The following is an 18,604-nucleotide window of genomic DNA, read 5'->3' on the forward strand; positions in this document are numbered from 1 at the left end:
CCTCCATTTCCCGCTTGTGAGGGAATTATTATTTCTTATCAAAAAGTGAAATTGATTAATAATTTATACTTATCAGAAAGATTGGATATAAACTGTGAACTTATTGTAGAACCAAACCACGCAATTTGCTCAAATCCAGCAATTGAAATATAGCTAAAAAATACAAACTTGGGTAGAGAAATTGAAACAAAATTTAACACAAAATCTCTACAATCAAAACGTGACAAATCACGATAAAAGCGTTGTGTGTGAAACCAGAATTAAGCACTAGTAGGTTAGAGTTTTGAAGTGGGTTTTGAACAGAAAAATGAGCCAATTTTAACGAAAAAATACAAAAAAATCATCAATAAATGAAGAAATAACTACAAATATTCAATTTTTAAAAAACCAAAGGGAGAAATTAAACAAAAGGTGGAAATTTTAGAGTGTGTTGAAAGCGCTGAACAGTTTTAATTGATATATCAGACATCATACACAATTCTTAACAAATGCCGACGCAAAAATAAGGCCAACAATTGTAGTTTTTTATGTGCGTCGTTGTCCCCATTTACGCTGTAATAAATGAAGAAAAAAGTACAAATATTCAATTTTATAAAAAAAAATAAAGGAAGAAATTAAACAAATGGCGGAAAATTAAAGTGTGTTAAAAGCGCTGAACAGTTTTATTTGATATATCAGACATCATACACAATTCTTAACAATTGCCGGCGCAAAAATAAGGCCAACAATTGTTGTTTTTTATGTGCGTCGTCGTCCCCATTTACGATGTGGTATCGCTTCCTCCTCCTCCGAGTCTGTTATTTCACCTCCCGCGGCGTGAGATTCAACAGCTTCGTAATCTATGAATGGACAATTGGTTGGAGATTGTTTAGCATTTACTGCCTCGAAGTCGACATTATCCTCGCTATCCAAGTTCAATTCCTTTATTATTCTGTCGACACAGGGATCGGGTGGCTGTTTTCAGTGGAAGCAAGGAGTATGCGGTCCGACTCATTATCATTTTCCGATTTTTCCCCAAACAGATCTTCATTTTCATCTTGGGTCGGTGCATCCCATTCTGGATCAACTTCAAGAACAGTGGCCTCAATTGCCTCTGCATGACCGAACGGCAAAGTTTTCATACCACCTTCAAGAATTAAACGTTTGTCATCGAAGGGACTCATGGGGAGTTTATTGATTGAAACAGTTTGTCGACACAATTCTGTTGTTCGATGTTCGTAGTGTGGATGACAAGAACAGAGCGTCTTTGTATTTCTGGTCGGTTAATTGTTCCAGTGCAGCTCTGGTAACAGTTTTTGCAGACATTTTTTGGGTATCTATATACAAAAAAAGTTACGAGAAAGCTTGAAAGTTATCAATTTGTCATCAAAAATGTTTCCCATAGAAATCTTTGGCAATGCTTGCTTCTCTTAAAGGTTAGCGTGATGATTGTATGAGAATGCCTAACCACAATAACACCAAATTTATGAAAAAACATAAACTTGTTTTACCGGTTGAAGTTATGGAATATAACTTCGGCTTCAGCGAAACAAACTCGTCGATGTCTTTTTCAGTGAGTTTATCTTTATATATGAAAACGACAAGTTCGTTTTTAGTGGTCAAAAGTTGATGCTCCTTTGGGTAATTTGGAAAAATCAAACTCCTGGAAAATTTTGGGTTTTCGCTGCTAATTCTTTGTGAAAATTGTCAGATCAAATTTTATATGAACAAAAAAATAACTTCAAGTTTATAGGTTTCACTATACCAAAACGGAGCTGCATTTTGATTTTCTTCTGCTGTATTTTGAAAATGCAGCTCCGTTTTGGTATAGTGAAACCTATAAACTTGAAGTTTAGCTAAATCTAGAATTGTCGCGCCAGCAGTTGTTGGCTTATCCCAATAGATTCTCTTTGGGTCCTGCTTGACGGCAAATAAGTTTCTGCCGAAAATTTTGAATGTCTTGAAGGTAAAACTTGATACATTCTCGAGCACTTGAGCTGCATTCTGCGCTAGGGTGAGTTGCATTCTCCTACTTTTTGACTCACAGGTTTTACCATAAGAGCTGTTATTCGTGAAATTGAACAATTTTTCTTCCAATTTGTTCCTCGCAGTCTGTCTCTTTTCCTGTTTGAGTCTGACATATGGCTCCCTCCAGTATTGTTTGCGAAAATTGGAGTACGCAATGTTCCTTTTCAATAATCTGACCAAGTTGCTCATAAAGTTGAAAATACGCGCTAATGGAACGTATAACGCTTTTTGTCCGTGACGGTTTGTATTAATATGTGTGCAGATGACCACGGCATGTTGACCTTGAACTTCAACTCTTTTTGGTAAGTGCTCAGCCAGTCATCGCGTACGAACTCTTTTGTTGGCGCGAGAGGGAAATCACAATGGAGGTCTCAAATTTTGTGTGGGTACGTCAGATCTACTTCAAGGACGTATTCTATTGAAGAATCGGTTGGTGTCTTGAGTACCCGCTAAATTCATTAACGGGTAGATGTTTTGTTTTCATGATGCCACGATACAATTTGTTAGCGTCTACCATTAAACCAAAAGTCGAGTCGAGTGCACTGTCATAATACTCCATATACTTGTTGTTTGCCTTGAATTGGCGTTCATCGTATCACGAGGCAAAACCTCCTTTGGTAATGTTTTCAAAACTTTCCAGATGTTCTCTATTTGTCAACAATTGAGTATTGGCCCAAACAATTTTGAGAAATGCATCAACAAAAAATTTGAAGATTTGAGGTACTGTAGTGATGTGTACAGTCCAATCCAAATGTGTTCATACACAGTCGCCAAAATTTTTCAATCACGCACAAACAAAAGTGTGTCGCACTTCTGATACAAGTTATGATACTATTCAAGGTTACGACATTGGAATGTATCAAAAAGAATTTTTGCCTTTTTGTAGTTCTTCCTCTGTAATTTGCAATTTTTCACTGTCTAAGTTGTTTTTCTGTTTTTCGAGTGTAAGAAGTTCTGTTTCTGTGAGATTTGATTGCCAGTCATGTACGAATAGGGGTATATTTCTTTCTCTGCAATCCAATTTAGACCCTCAGCTGACCGTTTACTATTGAACATTGAATCGAAAATTGCGAAAGCCGAAGCGGGTTAGCAACAAACATTTCTAGGGAAGTTTTTAAAAACTTGAAAAATTGATAAAGCGTAGAGAATCGTGAATTTTTCTGACTTTTCCTACTTTCCCAGTGAATGTTTTGATTAGGATACCAAACGTCATCGATATGTGCTTTTTTTCTGTAGATGGGACCAGGCTTATTGTTTTTGATGGTATATATTGTGGGAGCATACGTGGTGAAGGTCATAGCTAGCAATGCTGTGACCAATTACGTGAGCGAAACTGATTGTGCGTCTTATCCAGTTGCACTTTTCATGTTCAAAACCAAAGAAATCACCGCGGTGTTGGCAATGGTCGAAAACGTTTGTATCCTTGTCTCTGATGGGTTCTTCACTAATCCAACACTCATTTGTACTACTTCGATTTGGCACCTGTTGTCCCAAGTATACTGGAAAGCATCTCTTTCCATAGTATCCTTTTCGCGCAATCTCATGTAGTTTTCAAATAAAGTTTTTCATTTACTTTTCAGAGCTGTCGATAACAATTTATTTTGGTGTCGAAAAAACGTTCACAATCAATGTTAGAGCAAAACCGGAGGGTGTGTGTTGTTCGATAACTCAGTTGAAGATGCGCCTGGATTTGTTTGGTCGAGTTGAAATTGGCATTAGAAACGACTCAAAGTCGAAATAAATGGCAAATGGAGCAAACCGTCGCGCCTTAAAGTTTTTGAACCGGAAACAATTTTTATCATCGCCGGGTATCTTCATTGTCGCTAGTGCATAGTTTCGAGATGCATCATCGTGAACTTGTTCTTGCTCTTCAGTGTGTGAAAAAGCGAATCAATTCCTGCAAACACGCAAACCATTTCTGTACTGTTTTTTCTTCACAGTGCATATCAGTTTAATGAGGTTATTGATAAAAAACACAATGATATAAGTCTTCGTTAAATTGGAGTAGAATATTTAGCGTTGATTCAATGTTCTTGTTATTAAAAAATTGAAACACGTTGACCTTCAAGACATTCATGATATCGAACTGTTGTATATTGTGAAAACCCAATGGCATAGAAAACTCACCGCGGGGTATGGCAACTTCAGATTTCTTGTATATAGCTGGAATAGGCAATTGTGTTCTAATGTCGCGGGAAGTTTCAGCTAAGTTTGGTCCGTGCAGTTCATGATAACGGGTGCAGCAGTAGTTGAAACGTTCAAAATCATATTAACTTTGTATGTTCAACAAATTACGTTGATTTCGAAGACAAAGAGGAAGCTCAATAAACAATGAACCACGTATTGGCGAAAATTTAGCAAATTTTTAATGAAACCCACAAAATTTTTTGAAGAAACTGAACACTTCCATTAGAAGCGAACACGAAGAGGACAGTAAGCATCTTTAACACCATGTGGACCTTTCGTTAGAAAATTGATGATGAACAGGTGTCATTTCAGAATTGGCGTAGATATCAATGCACGATGCTTCTCCGTCGTCACTCGCATTTTTTTGAAGTGACGGATTTGCGCTGAATTGAACTTTTTGTGGACCTCCGTTCAACGTTTTTGTGTTCTATTATGTCATTGATTTCATTTTGCTGATCAATCAAGAAATCGAGAAGGCCAACGGTGCTGTTACTATCTACAATACAATAAAACTGGAGACTCCTTCTAAAGGCCAACTGTGTGAAGGTACCTCTTTGCTCTTGTTTTTTATTCTGTTGTTGTTGTTGATGCACAACTTTTTTGACAACTCTCGAATTGTCGAAAACATTCAACTCGTGTTGTTTCTTGACGTGTTCGTTGAACAAGTTTTTGTCGTTGAATGCAAGATTACTATAATGACAAAGGTTTTTAAATCGTATATGAAAGTCAGAGAGGTGACTCTGAAATTCGTATATTCGACGGCGAGTAACTGGACAAATTGAGCAGCGATATACAGGTATACCTCTCTCGTCAGCATGAACGATGCTTTCATGACCAGAATGGTTGCTTTTGTTGCTGTAAGTGCTGTAAGAGAACTTGCGTTTTTCTTGCATTTTCAAGATAAATTTGTACAAATGGTTTATCAATGCACTGTTTTAAAATATGGTTGATCTTTTTCAGTGAAAAAATATTCCGTTCGGCAAAAACAGATTTTTTTCCTAAATGTGCTATAAAAGTAAATAGCTCGTGAGTTTCACTGTCTCTTGAAAGCTCTAAGAAAAGCTGTTCCGTCATAAACCAATACTTTCTCAAATGTTTATATTTGATCATTTTTTTTAATGCATCAGCTACTACTGTTGCATATTTTGTTTTCATCGGCTCTACTCTAAGTTATCGTGACAGACAATCAATTGCTACAAAAAGGTGTTTAACACTGTTATTTTAATTTGCAAGGTTCTCACTATATGCTAAAGCCAATTTTATTCATATGTTTCACAATTACTTTAGGTCAGGGAAATTGCATTTGAATTGAGAAATATTTTGTGAAGGACGACTTGGTAATTAAATAAGACTTCTCTTTTGCTAGTGACAGTTTGCTGTGTTTTTTCAATCGTTCTGAGATTCCAAACAATGTAGGGCTTCTTGAGTAGAGTTTTTCTGTAGTTTTTCTCTGAGAAGAGGAAAAGAGACCAATTTTAGTGTTTGGCTATTTGTGGTTAGTGATTTCGTTTTTTCTTTTTCTCTGTTGAGGTATGTTTGGGGTACCGCATCCTATTTGTGGACTTTGTGGCATTTGGAAGAAACCTTATTCGCTTCCATGGCTTTTCAAAATTTGCTTTGTGTAACTGTTTGAGGCAAGTTCAGGGCCAAAACGAAGAACTGACAAGATTTTTGAATATGCCTCTCTATCAATTTTTTTAGTTGGTTATTGCAAATTACACAAAAACGATGAAATTTGTCAATGTAAATTAATTGGCTCTCTTCTCCAATAGTGATTTTATTTGATTGGAGAATGAGATCAAATTCTGTTTCCACATGTTTGATTTTGTGAGCTTCTTTTAATTTTACGTTTTTCCTTATCGACTCAAATGATTTAACTGTTGACTTTTTGTGACAATTTGATCCATTTCACTGTCTTCAATATAAAAGCATCCGTTTTGTTTTACTCCTCTCGTTCAAACTTTTTTGAATCTGTTTGGACCATTCTATCTGCTTTCACAACTTCTCATTCAATATTAGTTGGATTTGTTTGGACCACTCTATCCGCTTTTCTTACATTCTCCTTAATTGTTAACCTGTTTCGTTGCATAGGTGATAACTGAGAAAATTTGTTTTTATATCTTGAGTTTTCAATAATTTCACTGATTTGGGGTTGCTTTGTTATAAACGTTCGCTTTGGAATAAAAATTAACTCTTCTGTATGCATTATGATTTCATCAAATAGAAATAACAAGAAATACCAACCGTTTTTAAAACTTCTGATTTTCAGCCAAGAATTTTTTTCTTTTCTCTCAAACTTGTTTGTATATATAAAATTTTTTCAAATGATTTTTGGTGTTTTTCGATTAGTTTTTCATTAATTGCAACGATACCATTGACTACGATGAGAAAGCACTTGCACAGAAAAGGAATAAAAATTTTAGAAGCTATCTTTATCTTTTTTTAAGTTGATGTCGCTTGTCTGAAGCGTTTATCGCGGCATACTTGCATGTCTCATTTATTAATTCTAAAATTACGGCTTTCGCAGACGGTACGTAGAAAATTGAAGGCCTTGGTGCCACGATGTTGGAGCAATAGAGTAAAACATCCGACTTTGTTGGGTCGAAATCAATTAATAAATGACCTAAAAACTAATTGGTAGCTAACTTGTAACTTTTTTTTACAATTTGTGTGTTGTTAAGCTGTTCACCAATTAAATTATATTTTTGAACATCACAAGGTCATTGGAATGAAATGATGTGTGTTGTATTCAAATCGATTGTTCTCGACCACTTGGTTTGTTCGAATAGATTGTGCATAACGTACATGAAAATTATTTTTCGGTGACGACCTGAAGTTGCAAGTTTTGAAAACTTCCTATTGTTAAAAATTTCTTCACATGCATAATCGAAAACGAGTAGACTCTGAGACAACTTCGAGGCTTGTAAATTTTTTAAACTGTGTCTTTGTTTTCTCTCTGAAGACTCAAACTTTGGTTGTTCGTGCTGATTGATTTTAAAAAAATTGATCGAATTTAGGTAATAAAGTAGTAACATTTTGAAAATCAGTTTAGTTTTGCCACAACAAGATGGACAAGACATTGCCATTTAGAGTCAGTCGCTCGTTGAAATAATTTTACTCATAGGTTTGGGATTGGAAGCGCGTAGCGAACTGTGGAAGAGAGGAGCGAAAACCAAATTGTTGACTCCTCGCAATCCAATTGGAAAAATGCCAACTTGGTAAGGGATACTGAAATAAGAAAAACTATAATGAACATTTGAGTAAAATAAACAATTTTTGATCGTGGCACTATTGAATTACAAAATCTCAAAGATCTCTTTTCTTGTTTATTCACATCAAAAATTAAATTGGCTTTGCCACCCCCGAATCCAACTGATCCGCAGTTGAACTCATGGGAAATACGGATTTGCTAAATGGAATTCAAACAAAATAACTATTTTTTCAAATCAACTGAAACATGAAGTTGTATAAAGAGAGTTCTTGTCTTTTTTTCTTCTCTTTTTCGTAAGCAACTGTATAGCTTGCTTTCTTGCCATGTTCCATCCCGAAAAACGTAATTGAATCAACACATGCTTTTCTACAAGCTGCTTAATATCTTCAGGTAGACTTCCATCGTTCAGAGGCACTTGCACTTGAACTGACCGCTTGTGCATAAGGAAAAAAGTTAGATTCTTTCTTTGCAATTTTTTCATAGACCTGGTACAGTTGAAAATATACTAAAAGTGAAAGATACTTTTGAAGGATTTGGTTTCGGCTCCAGGGCAAACAACTTGCTGTTTCCTAACAACAATTTGTCCCCAACTGTCAATTTTTTCCTCTTTGACTAGTGTATTAACCAATTGATTTTCAGCCGTTAGGCAACTGTAAACAATCAAATTTGGAGACAAATTCACGCGGAGTGAAGACGATGTTGTCTTTTCTAATCTGCGGTTGTTGACGGATCAGCTAGTAGCGGAACGTTTGGGCCTCCTTCTTCGCACAATGTTTGTTTTTCTGTTGTCTTGGGCAAGCTGTTGAATGCAAATCACAAATTGGTGTCTCCCGATGAAAACTCAAATGTTACTTTTTCGGGCATAACAACACCTCCAAGTTTGTAACTTCTTTCTGGAGCAATTTTTGCACCTCGTCAGGTTTCTCTTCCCCTTTCGCCTTACAATCTATTGGAGGAAATCGAAGCACTACACTCTGTAGAATTTGTTGCAGATAACAGTATGGGTGATCCTCCCTCTCCTAATCCAAATCATCCATTCATTTTTTGAAACCCACTGATAACATTTTTGTTCACTCAAAATGAGAGAGTTGAATGCATGCGGAGGTGAGATTGAAATTGTGTCCGTGTATTTATGGCAAATTATGTTAGCTCTTTCACATTAAAAACAGATTTTTTGCTTCGAAATCCTTCAAAATCAAGAGCCACTGCTTTTGCAGTCAACACTGCAATCGATTGAATAATCGGTTTTTGAAAGATTTTAATTAAGACTAAAAGAAATACCAGTCACATGCCGGGTCTCTTTTAACTATACTCATAAACAAAACAACGCGCGCCTTGAAGTATAGCGTGCAAACACATAACTTTTAAATTTTTGAAATAAGTGGCCAAAGAAGAATTGTCGATCACAATAAATCCACCATACGGACTCAATTTCAATTCAATTTCTAAATCGAGGTCAGGATCATCCGAGTACATACAAGTTGCTAAAATTTTTTTGCCGTATTGTGAGTATTCTTTTTTCACTTTCTTGTATATCTCAGGTATTTTATCCAAATCCACCATGGCAATTGTTGTCATTGCGCACTATTTCGATAATGGTAATTTCCAAACAGTATCACAATACCCTTCAGTCAAGTCTTAGTAATATTTTCCTCAAAAGGGAAATTGAGGGGGAAAATGTCTGGATAATAATTTGCTTAAACTGGGAGGGAGTTGTCTTTACATGTAGAAGGTACGGTTGTCCCCTGCATTTAAAAGGTAGGGTTGTCCTATCCCATGCAAAAGGTTGGGTTGTCCTATCGCATGTGAAAAGTTAATTTGCCCTATCCCATGTAAAAGGTTCGGTTGTCCCTGCACATAAAGGGTTGGGTTGTCCTCCCACGTAATAGATAGGGTTGTCCTATTCCATGTAAAAAGTTGGGGTGTCCTATCCAATGTAAAAGATTGGGTTGACCTCAGGACAACCCTATCTTTTACATGGGAGGACAACCCCCCATCTTTCATGCAGTAATTGTTACTACTAATCTAAAACTGAAAAGCATTAGAACAAGAAAAATTAAGAAAAAGTCTTGTATCAATAAATCAAAAACCTTTAAATAGGAAATCCAGAGATAAAAATACAAGTGACATTGGCTCATTTGTTCGTTTTAACTTGCGTGGGTTTCAAAGGTTCAATTTTGAAAAATATTTTAATCAGAAACATTTTCTAAGCTGATTTTCAATTTGGAATACCAACATGGATCTCACATGGCAGGGGAATAATCTTCATGGCAACGTCACCACAGTTTTCAGGGGATTGGCTCACAGGCGACGGAACAAAAGTATGATTCTCCACCCAATATGTCACAAATTTTTGCCTCTGAGCTCTTTCTGTGGTGGATGTTTGTATGTCTTTCAGATGCAAGTTATATTCATATTAATTGCCCAGTTCTCCCTAAATTTTCTTCAGTTAGCCGCAAAAAATAAAATCTCTTTAAGCTGGCAATTGTTTTGATAAATAAAAATTTATCAGGCTGTTGGAAACTGATACCATCAATAGTTATGATAAAAAAACAATCCCCTGACATGAAATCTTAAATTGATCAGCAGATATTCTATTGTCCACCTTGCCTTAATAGTCACCTGGGTTGACCCCATATTTCAACAAGGAGGCTCGGTTTTGTGTGTTTCCACATAAAGTTCCGACCCCGCTCATCCACATTTTTGGCATAAACGTCTACCAAATGAGGAACAGATAGAAAACACCCAAAAATTCTAGTATTTTTAAAAAAAAATGTGTATGATTAAAAAGATCGACTCGAACGCATATAACTCAGTGGGGAGTAAAAAAATGCTGCTTTAGAATGATGAGATCAACCATTACTAAGAAATCAAGTCAAGACGAACAACAAAATGAAACAACAATAACAACAAATATTGATTACATCCGAAACCAATTATAAAAAAATTAACAAATTCAAAATAGCGTCAGATGAACTGAAACTATACAAAATAACTTCTACTTCACTAAAAAAATATATGGAACTACTCCATAATAAGGCTCGATAACAATTAGACAAAAAAGGAGCAATCAAAAGCAAAGTTAAAAGAGGCTTATATTTAAAAAAAATCAAAGTAATAAAGATCATAAGATAGTAATTGGAAAAATACAACAAGTTTATGATCAAATGCGCTTCCATTCCAAGATTTTTATGGGGTTACAAAATGATCAAATAGAGACAACAAATATAAATTGAAATGAAACTTGCAAGCAAACGCTATCGAAGCCGCAAAGCCATTTTTGCCCCTCAAATTAGATTCAATTGAATCTTCTTCTGACCCCAATAACTTGGCAGTTGACCTCTCATCAATGAGAATGGGTAACAAGCAGAGGAAAAAAAGTAAATTTACGCAATATTTTTGTATTTTTTTTGAAAACAACTATTTTCAAAGTCATGAGAGCCATTAGCTACAAATTGAAACAATTAAAAAGTTTGTCTGAAAATTTTTCTGACACATGCAATTATTTAAGATGTGGCGTATTTCTAACAAAAGAGCGTCAAATTCAGACGAAAATAAAAAAATTAGTGTACTTTCTTTGTGCGAAAACCCGTGTCAAAGCCATTAAATTCATAACGAATTCACAAAAAAACATTAGATTTTGTACACTTACACCATTATAAAATGACAATATTTTCATATGTTGCCTTTGATTAACGAGACTAGGTAACAAATGGATTAAATGTGAAGTTAAGAAAAGTTTTTTCATTATTGAAAACAATTGTTTTCGAAGTCATGAAAGCCATCATCTATCTACTCAGATCAGAATATAAGCTCAATTATTCCTTCATAAAAAACAATGAGGCTTGTCATTATGCAGAAAACTTTATACGACCAAGAAAACAATGCAAAAGTGACAGTTGAAGGCATATGAAAAAAATTGAATAAATTCTTAGGGAAAGTGGCGTCGAAGCCGTTTAAACCGTTATATATGCCTCTAAAGATTTTTTATATGCCTAATTGTGCCCTAACTTGAACGCAAATAATGTAATATGAGAAATGTGAAAATGTGACAAAACGAGAAAACAACCGTGAAAAGCGGGTCAAAGCCTAAAAATCAAAAAAGAGTTTGGGAAATCTAGTAGTATAGTAGTATTAAATCCAGAAAACTATAAATTAACCCATAAAACCGCAAAAAAAAATTTTGAATTTGGTGGTTAGAAGAGGAAGAAGAAACATTCTTCTTTGCTGACACTAAGGTACAAGTTGATCAACTTAAGAGAAAAATAGTGGCGAAGTTCATTAGGCCATTGTTTATTTAAAAATCAAACATTTTAAATGTCAAAAAGACCATAACCATCCGAGTAAAAAATAGTTACAGTAATTTGGAAGTGCTTAGGAAACCAAATTGACCTATAAACCTATCAACAATGTGCATTGATTTGAATTTTAATGTTCTTTAATATACATGGAAAAGATCGAATTTCTGTTTGAAGAAAAGTCCGACTGAATACAGTCTATTTATTGGATTGTAGCAGTCCAGGATTGGAACATAATCGTCCCTGCTATTGCTGGTTGCCCATTAAGAACACTCAGTTGTTTCCAATAATGCAGATCTATATAATTTGTTAGTCAAAAGATTATAAATAAATGCTGAGCTTTTAATAATCATATAGTAAAGTTGGCAAAAACAGCAAAATTTTAATTCCACACTACTCCCGATATAAGTGGAAGTAAAACTAGCGCCCTGCCTTTTGTCATTTACAAAGATTACGTTATTTGATTTCAAGTGTGTAGTTCGGGTAATTTTAAGCAAAGTGGACTAAAAGAGCTCATTTCGGACAGTTTTCGATGAAAACAGCTGAATTTTAAAAAATTTAGCCAAAATTTCAGCCAAAAAATTACATCAGAAATTTCAAAAATAATTTTTTGTCCTCAACAGTAAAATCAACAGTGCTATTTTTAACAATTTTTACATTTTTTAGCAAAATTGGCGAAATTTTAGGCAAAAATTTCGGAAAAGGTGAATAAAAATAACGCCAATCGGTCTAGTATTCAGAAAATTCTGAAGCACTCTTACTCGTTCTAGAAAACGAAATTCAATTATTTTAAATTCATATTCTATGCTGGACGGGTTGTTTAATACTACCACTCACAACTGTCTACGGTGAATATATCGATCCGTCAAAAATGACTGAACAAGAGAAAACATTTGAATATATAGTACGTCCCCCTCAAGAGGGGTCGGAACCAAAAAAATTACAACTCTGTTTTATGTTGTCTAACCAAAATTGTAATCCTTGAACTTTCATGAAAGGAAAGTTGCAATTTAACAATTTTTGAAAGAGCTCAGTTAATTTTAATTTTCAGTGATACCGTATTTAATAAAATGTTATAGTCATAGAACATCATAAAAAAACTAAAACTTCCACATTACAATTGTGAATCAGAAGGGGGTCCAATGAGGTATCTGTCAATAAGACCCTCAATAACGGCCTTCGGGGCAGTCTACTAAATGCCGTTTTATATTTTCGAAATCTTTAACGTAACCTTAACGGAAATTTAGTTGTATGGAGGCAACGTCTTCGGGGTAAAAAAACCATACCCCAAGATGGCAGCTAAATAAACTTCTTCAATTTCTTGACGAATGTCATCAGGACATTTAGCAGCACCAAAAATAGCAACTACTCACAACTAATTCCTCTTGAACATGCTTTTAATGTAAGTTAAAATATCTCTCATCTGTTCTTCAAAGTCATCAAGCTACAATTTGCTCCAAATATTACAAGCATTTCCAGGGCACTGCATATTTTATATTTTTTTTATATATCAATATTATTCCGACCCACTAGAGTGGGGGGGGGGGAGGAACTATATACTCAAATGGGTTTTTGTTTTGTTCAATTTTGGCTGATCGATATATTCATCGTTAAGAACTGTGTGGTATCATTAGACAGCCCGATCAGCTTAGAATGTGGAATCGAAATTTTTTTAATTTTTGTTTTTTTTTCAAAGTGGACTAAAAAAGCTTATTTCGGACAGTTTTTGATAAAAACGGCTGAATTTTGAAAGTTTTAGCCAAAGTTTCAGCCAAAAAATTACATCCAAAATTTCAAAAATAATTTTTTGTCCTCAACAAAAAAACCAACAGTGCTATTTTTTAACAATTTTTACATCTTTTAGCAAAATTGGCGAAATTTTAGGCAAAAATTACGGAAAAGGCGAATAGAAAAAACTCCAATTACTATAGTATTCAGAAAATTTTGAAGCACTCTTACTCGCTCTAGAAAACGAATTTCAAATTATTTAAATTCCATATTCTACGCTGGACGGGCTGTTTAATGTTACCACTCACAACTATCTACAGTGAACATATCGATCCGTCAAAATTGACTGAACAAAAAAACATTTGAGTATATAGTAGGGGGACGTACTATATACTCAAATGTTTTTTTGTTCAGTCAATTTCAAGAGGGGTCGGAAAAAAATTACAGCTGTGTTTTATGTTGTCTAACCAAAATTGTAATCCTAAAACTTTCCTGAAAGGAAAGTTGCAATTTAACAGTTTTTGCAAGAGCAATAAATTATATTTAATTTTCAGTGATACCGTATTTAATAAAATGTTATAGTCATAGAACTTCATACAAAAACTAAAATTTAGACATTACAATTGTGAATCACAAGGGGGTCCAATGAGGTATCTGTCAATTTTCGAAATTTTCAACGTAATCTTAACGGAAATATAGTTGTATGGAGGCACCGTCTTCGGGGTAAAAAAACCATACCCCAAGATGGCAGCTAAATAAACTTCTTCAATTTCTTGACGAATGTCATCAGGACATTTAGCAGCACCAAAAATAACAACTACTCACAACTAATTCCTCTTGAACATGCTTTTAATGTAAGTTAAAATAACTCTCATCTGTTCTTTAAAGTCATCAAGCTACAATTTGCTCCGAATATTATGAGCACTGCCAGGACACTGCATATTTTATATAATTTTTATGTATCATTATTGTTCCGACCCACTACAGTGGGGGGGGGGGGGGAGGAACTATATACTCAATTGGGTTTTTCGTTCAGTCAGTTTTGGCCTATCGATATATTCATCGTTGAGAGATGTGTGGTATCATTAGACAGCCCGACCTGCTCGGAATATGGAACCATTTTTTTTATTTTCGTTTTTTTTTCCGGAGAGTTAACGAGGTTTGAATTGTTGTGAGTACTGGGCAGATTTCCATTGTTTTTATTCAAATTTCCTGAATTTTTGCCAATATTTTGTCAGTTTCGACAGAATATGTTAAAATTGTTTCAAAAAGGTGTTTTTGGTTTGTTTTCTAAAGATAGAAGAGTGTCGACAAAATTTTTAGATCTATTTCGTGGCGCAAATTTTAACTACTTGTTTAAGAAAGCAATCATTTTTCATCGAAAATTGCAAGATTTAAGTTCCATTAGTCAAATTGGCCTAAATTCACCGGAAGTGCACACCTAAAAGTTGCTGAAACAATTTTATTCAACTCATGAGAAGGCTAAGCTACCTCTTCACTCTCTTTGATTCTTTTCTGGATGGGAAATTTTGCCGTTTTTTAGCTAATATATCTCGATATCTATACGAACAGCATTGTTTTTTTTTATATATGGAATTTTTGTCAAATTATCTATAACCATTAAACTGGGAACCCGGCTAGGTTCTTAGGGTGCGAAAAGTAATAGCAAGGTTAGTTTTGGTCTCATCGTAAAATTCCAAAATCAAGAATATCCGTGGATTGTAATCAGGGGATGTCTATTTATCTGAAAATTTATCGATTTTTTATGTTTTTTTTCAGAACAGAACAACTCAAATCACAGCTCACTATTTGCAGATCCAGTTGGCCTCATGAAAAATGGCCATTTAATGTCTTTAAACTTTTTAATCGGAAGCTTTTTGTTGTTTTGACATTTAAACGCATTTGTTTTCAAAATAAAGGGATTGTAGAGCTTTGCCACAATTTTTCATTTATTTTTTGGTCAACTTACAGCTTAATTTCAGCAAAGACAGAATGCATCTTCACATTAAATAGATTACAGTATCGGCTTGAATAGCAGTTTTAGGTTTTCAGCACGTCTTGCTTAAAAATTACTAAATTCAGAAAAGTTTGGTTTTTGGACATTTGCCCATTTTCAGGTTCTTTCTTTCTGGTTATGTCACATCATCAAATTATTGATAGGCATCTATCACTTTATTGGTGTTCATTGAATAGGCACGTTACGTTTTATAGTTTTTAAGGAATAGAATAGGTTTTAACGGCTTCGACACCAGTTTCAAGACGAATTTAACGGAATTTATATCACTTTTGTCTTTATTTGACTTTTCTTTTCGAGTCCTATGAAAATTTCTGAATAACATGACGTCTCAAAGGTATAGACTCTTGTTTTTGAGGAACTTACGAGCCTATTCACTGATTTCAGTTGTTAGCTGATTGTTTTCATGTCTTTAAAGATAACTTTTTCCAGAAAAGTAAAAATTTTAAAACTTTTCATCTTCTGTTCTTTTTAGTAGGCTTCTATGAGGGAATAAACAAATAAGTTATTATCTTCCAGTTAACAGCTGATACACGTTCATGGCTTTGATATATATATATATATATATATATATATATATATATATATATATATATATATATATATATATATATATATATATATATATATATATATATATATATATATATATTGCCACAAGAAGCCGGGCTCTCACAACTACAAATTGGTTAACGTGAGATTTCTTAACAGTTCGTTTAACATAACTTAAAAAGTGCCTTCTGTTGGCTTGGTCCACTAAATGGCGTTTAAGTTTCTATGACTGTTTGTATAGATTAGAAATTCAATGGAGTACACAATTTATCCGACGCAGTGGCAGTGAAATTAACACAAGCTATATTAATGCTGTTTTGCTTTATCAAATTGATATGTTTTGCAGCCTTAGCCCTTCAGATGCTCTCAATGCATTCACCGTTTTGTTGCATGCCTTTGGATTGCCATAAGGGCTTTCCATTGTCGGGTGCCTTGACTTTGGATGACTGGCATTTTCGTTGCCGCACATTCATGGTGTCTTTGAAGACATGTTTATCGGCTGGAGCATTGAGTACTTCCATTGATTGAGTCATTGCATTTGTTTTCCTCCTGCATCATCAAAGCTGCATAGTCCCAAAGAAGAACATCAGCGCTTCTCTTTTGTCAACCAAAGCGGAAATGAGGAAATCAGTATTTGAAATATTTGAAAGCAACTATTCAAAATCACTCATCATTATATCGTAGTGGAGTATTTCTAAAAATGGTGGTCTTCCAAACCAGTGGTCTTCAATTGCAAGATAGTTTAAGCAAACGTTCAAATTGTTTGTGCTATTTTAGCCCCCTCAGTGCTAATCTGCCGAAGAAGATGGCTGAAAAAGACATGAAAAAAAGGAAGCTAGGAAAATCTTTGTCTATTGTATGAAACACATTTGGTTAGAATTAATTGGACAATGCTGAAGGATGGTGTCAGGGCAATTTACACAATTCCGTATTAGCCAATGCCATTTTACCAAATGATATTTTACCCAATCACATTTTACTTCACCTGCCATTTTGCCCAATGCCAACTTTAATTTACCCCTATTACTAAGATTACCAGAACGGCTATTTAGCCGACTAAATAATTAAATTCCTCGAGGGCTGTGATAAGGAACTATCCCAACCGAACATCAGATAATTGAACGACAAGATCAAAGAGCATTGGGTAAGATGGAATTGGGTAAAATGGCACCGGGTAAATTGTCACGATTGAACCCTGAAGGATATATACAAACAGAAGAAATGCAATCGTTCAAAAGTTTGACAATAAACATAGGGTTTTTTGAACAGAAATGACTTTTCCCGAGAAAACACTTGGTAGACACATTCAATAACTGTTAATTGTCAAGCAGAACTTGTAACGCCATTTGGTCTTTTATTGTTATTCATATAATTTCCAAAAAACCATTCTCAGTTCTCGCTTCAAAGTTCTTCGGTTTTTATACCGTTATAATTTTTCTAGGTAATTGTAACAATTTTGAAAATGAGCACAATTGTTGAAATTTTTTTTCGGGATTTGTTGCAATCAGGGGTAACTAGGTAAACAGCCAAAAAATGCGCGACATTGGCCTCTCTAGTCAAGACCAGATGTTTATCTTGCAAGATCTTCCAAGATTTTTGCAAAAAATGGTTTTTTTTGCACGATCTTGCAAGAAAATGGTTATCTGGCAAGATCTTGCAAGACGATGGCTATCTTGCAAGATCTTGCAAGAAAAATAGTTATCTTGAAAGATTCTTGCAAGTTCGTTCCGGTCGAGCTCTGCTATCATTGGCTGTTTTAGACGCATTATCTTTCATTTAGCGCAAACTATTACCAAAATATAGTGGAATGAGTTTTCAGAAATCATTTGAAACAAAATTTATACTAGATATCTGTATTTTATTACAGCCGTTGGTATTAATACTGGTTACTCTCATTTATTTACATTAATTCGGGCTTCCAATTTCCTGTTTTGCTACTATGGAAAACAATTTACTTTCTTTTCTAAATTGATTCAATTTTTAGTTTGAGCGGAAGAAAACAAATTTGATGCTATTTTGGTTGTAATTGTGTATCACAATGTAACAAAAATTGATGAAAAGCAATGTTTGCGTCTCATTTTGATCTTGATCGATCATGTTCCATTTATTTGCATATTTGCAAGATGAATGGTTATCTTGCAAGATTCTTGCAAGACAAAGGGTTATCTTGCAAGATCTTGCAAGATAACCATTCGTTGTCAACTGGGGCTGCCTAATCCAAACAAGGAAGCTCGGTAATGTGCATTGGCATATAATGTTTCGATCCCCCTCACCGACATTTTTACATTAATAGTCTACCAAATGATGAAGACATAAAAAGAAAACAGTAATTGAAAAAAAATGCCGCATAAGAGGGCCACGACACTTGCCAATAATGAGACTACTTGAGAAGACAAACATAAAACTCAAATAAAAGAAACATTTTAACAATCACAATTTGAAGTCCATATTTCAAAGAAAACACAAAAACAAAATCAAAGTGGCATCCAATAACACCTAAAGCTAACAAATTAACCTTGCTATTACTAAAAAAGAGATGAGAACTCTCTGTGATGAGACTCCGTATCAAAGAAAAGAAGAGGTATGAAGTACTAACTTCAAAGTTAC

General features: G+C 34.5%; 1 protein-coding gene across 1 annotated transcript in view; it reads left to right on the plus strand.

The window, feature by feature from the left end:
• The window catches only part of LOC142342199 (procathepsin L-like), a 41,872-nt gene that overhangs the window by 13,767 nt on the left and 9,501 nt on the right, over positions 1-18,604 (plus strand). The window lies entirely within an intron of this gene.

Source organism: Convolutriloba macropyga, chromosome 7 (genome assembly GCF_964194025.1).
Source record: "Convolutriloba macropyga chromosome 7, txConMacr16.3, whole genome shotgun sequence".
NCBI classification, from domain to species: Eukaryota; Metazoa; Xenacoelomorpha; order Acoela; family Convolutidae; genus Convolutriloba; species Convolutriloba macropyga.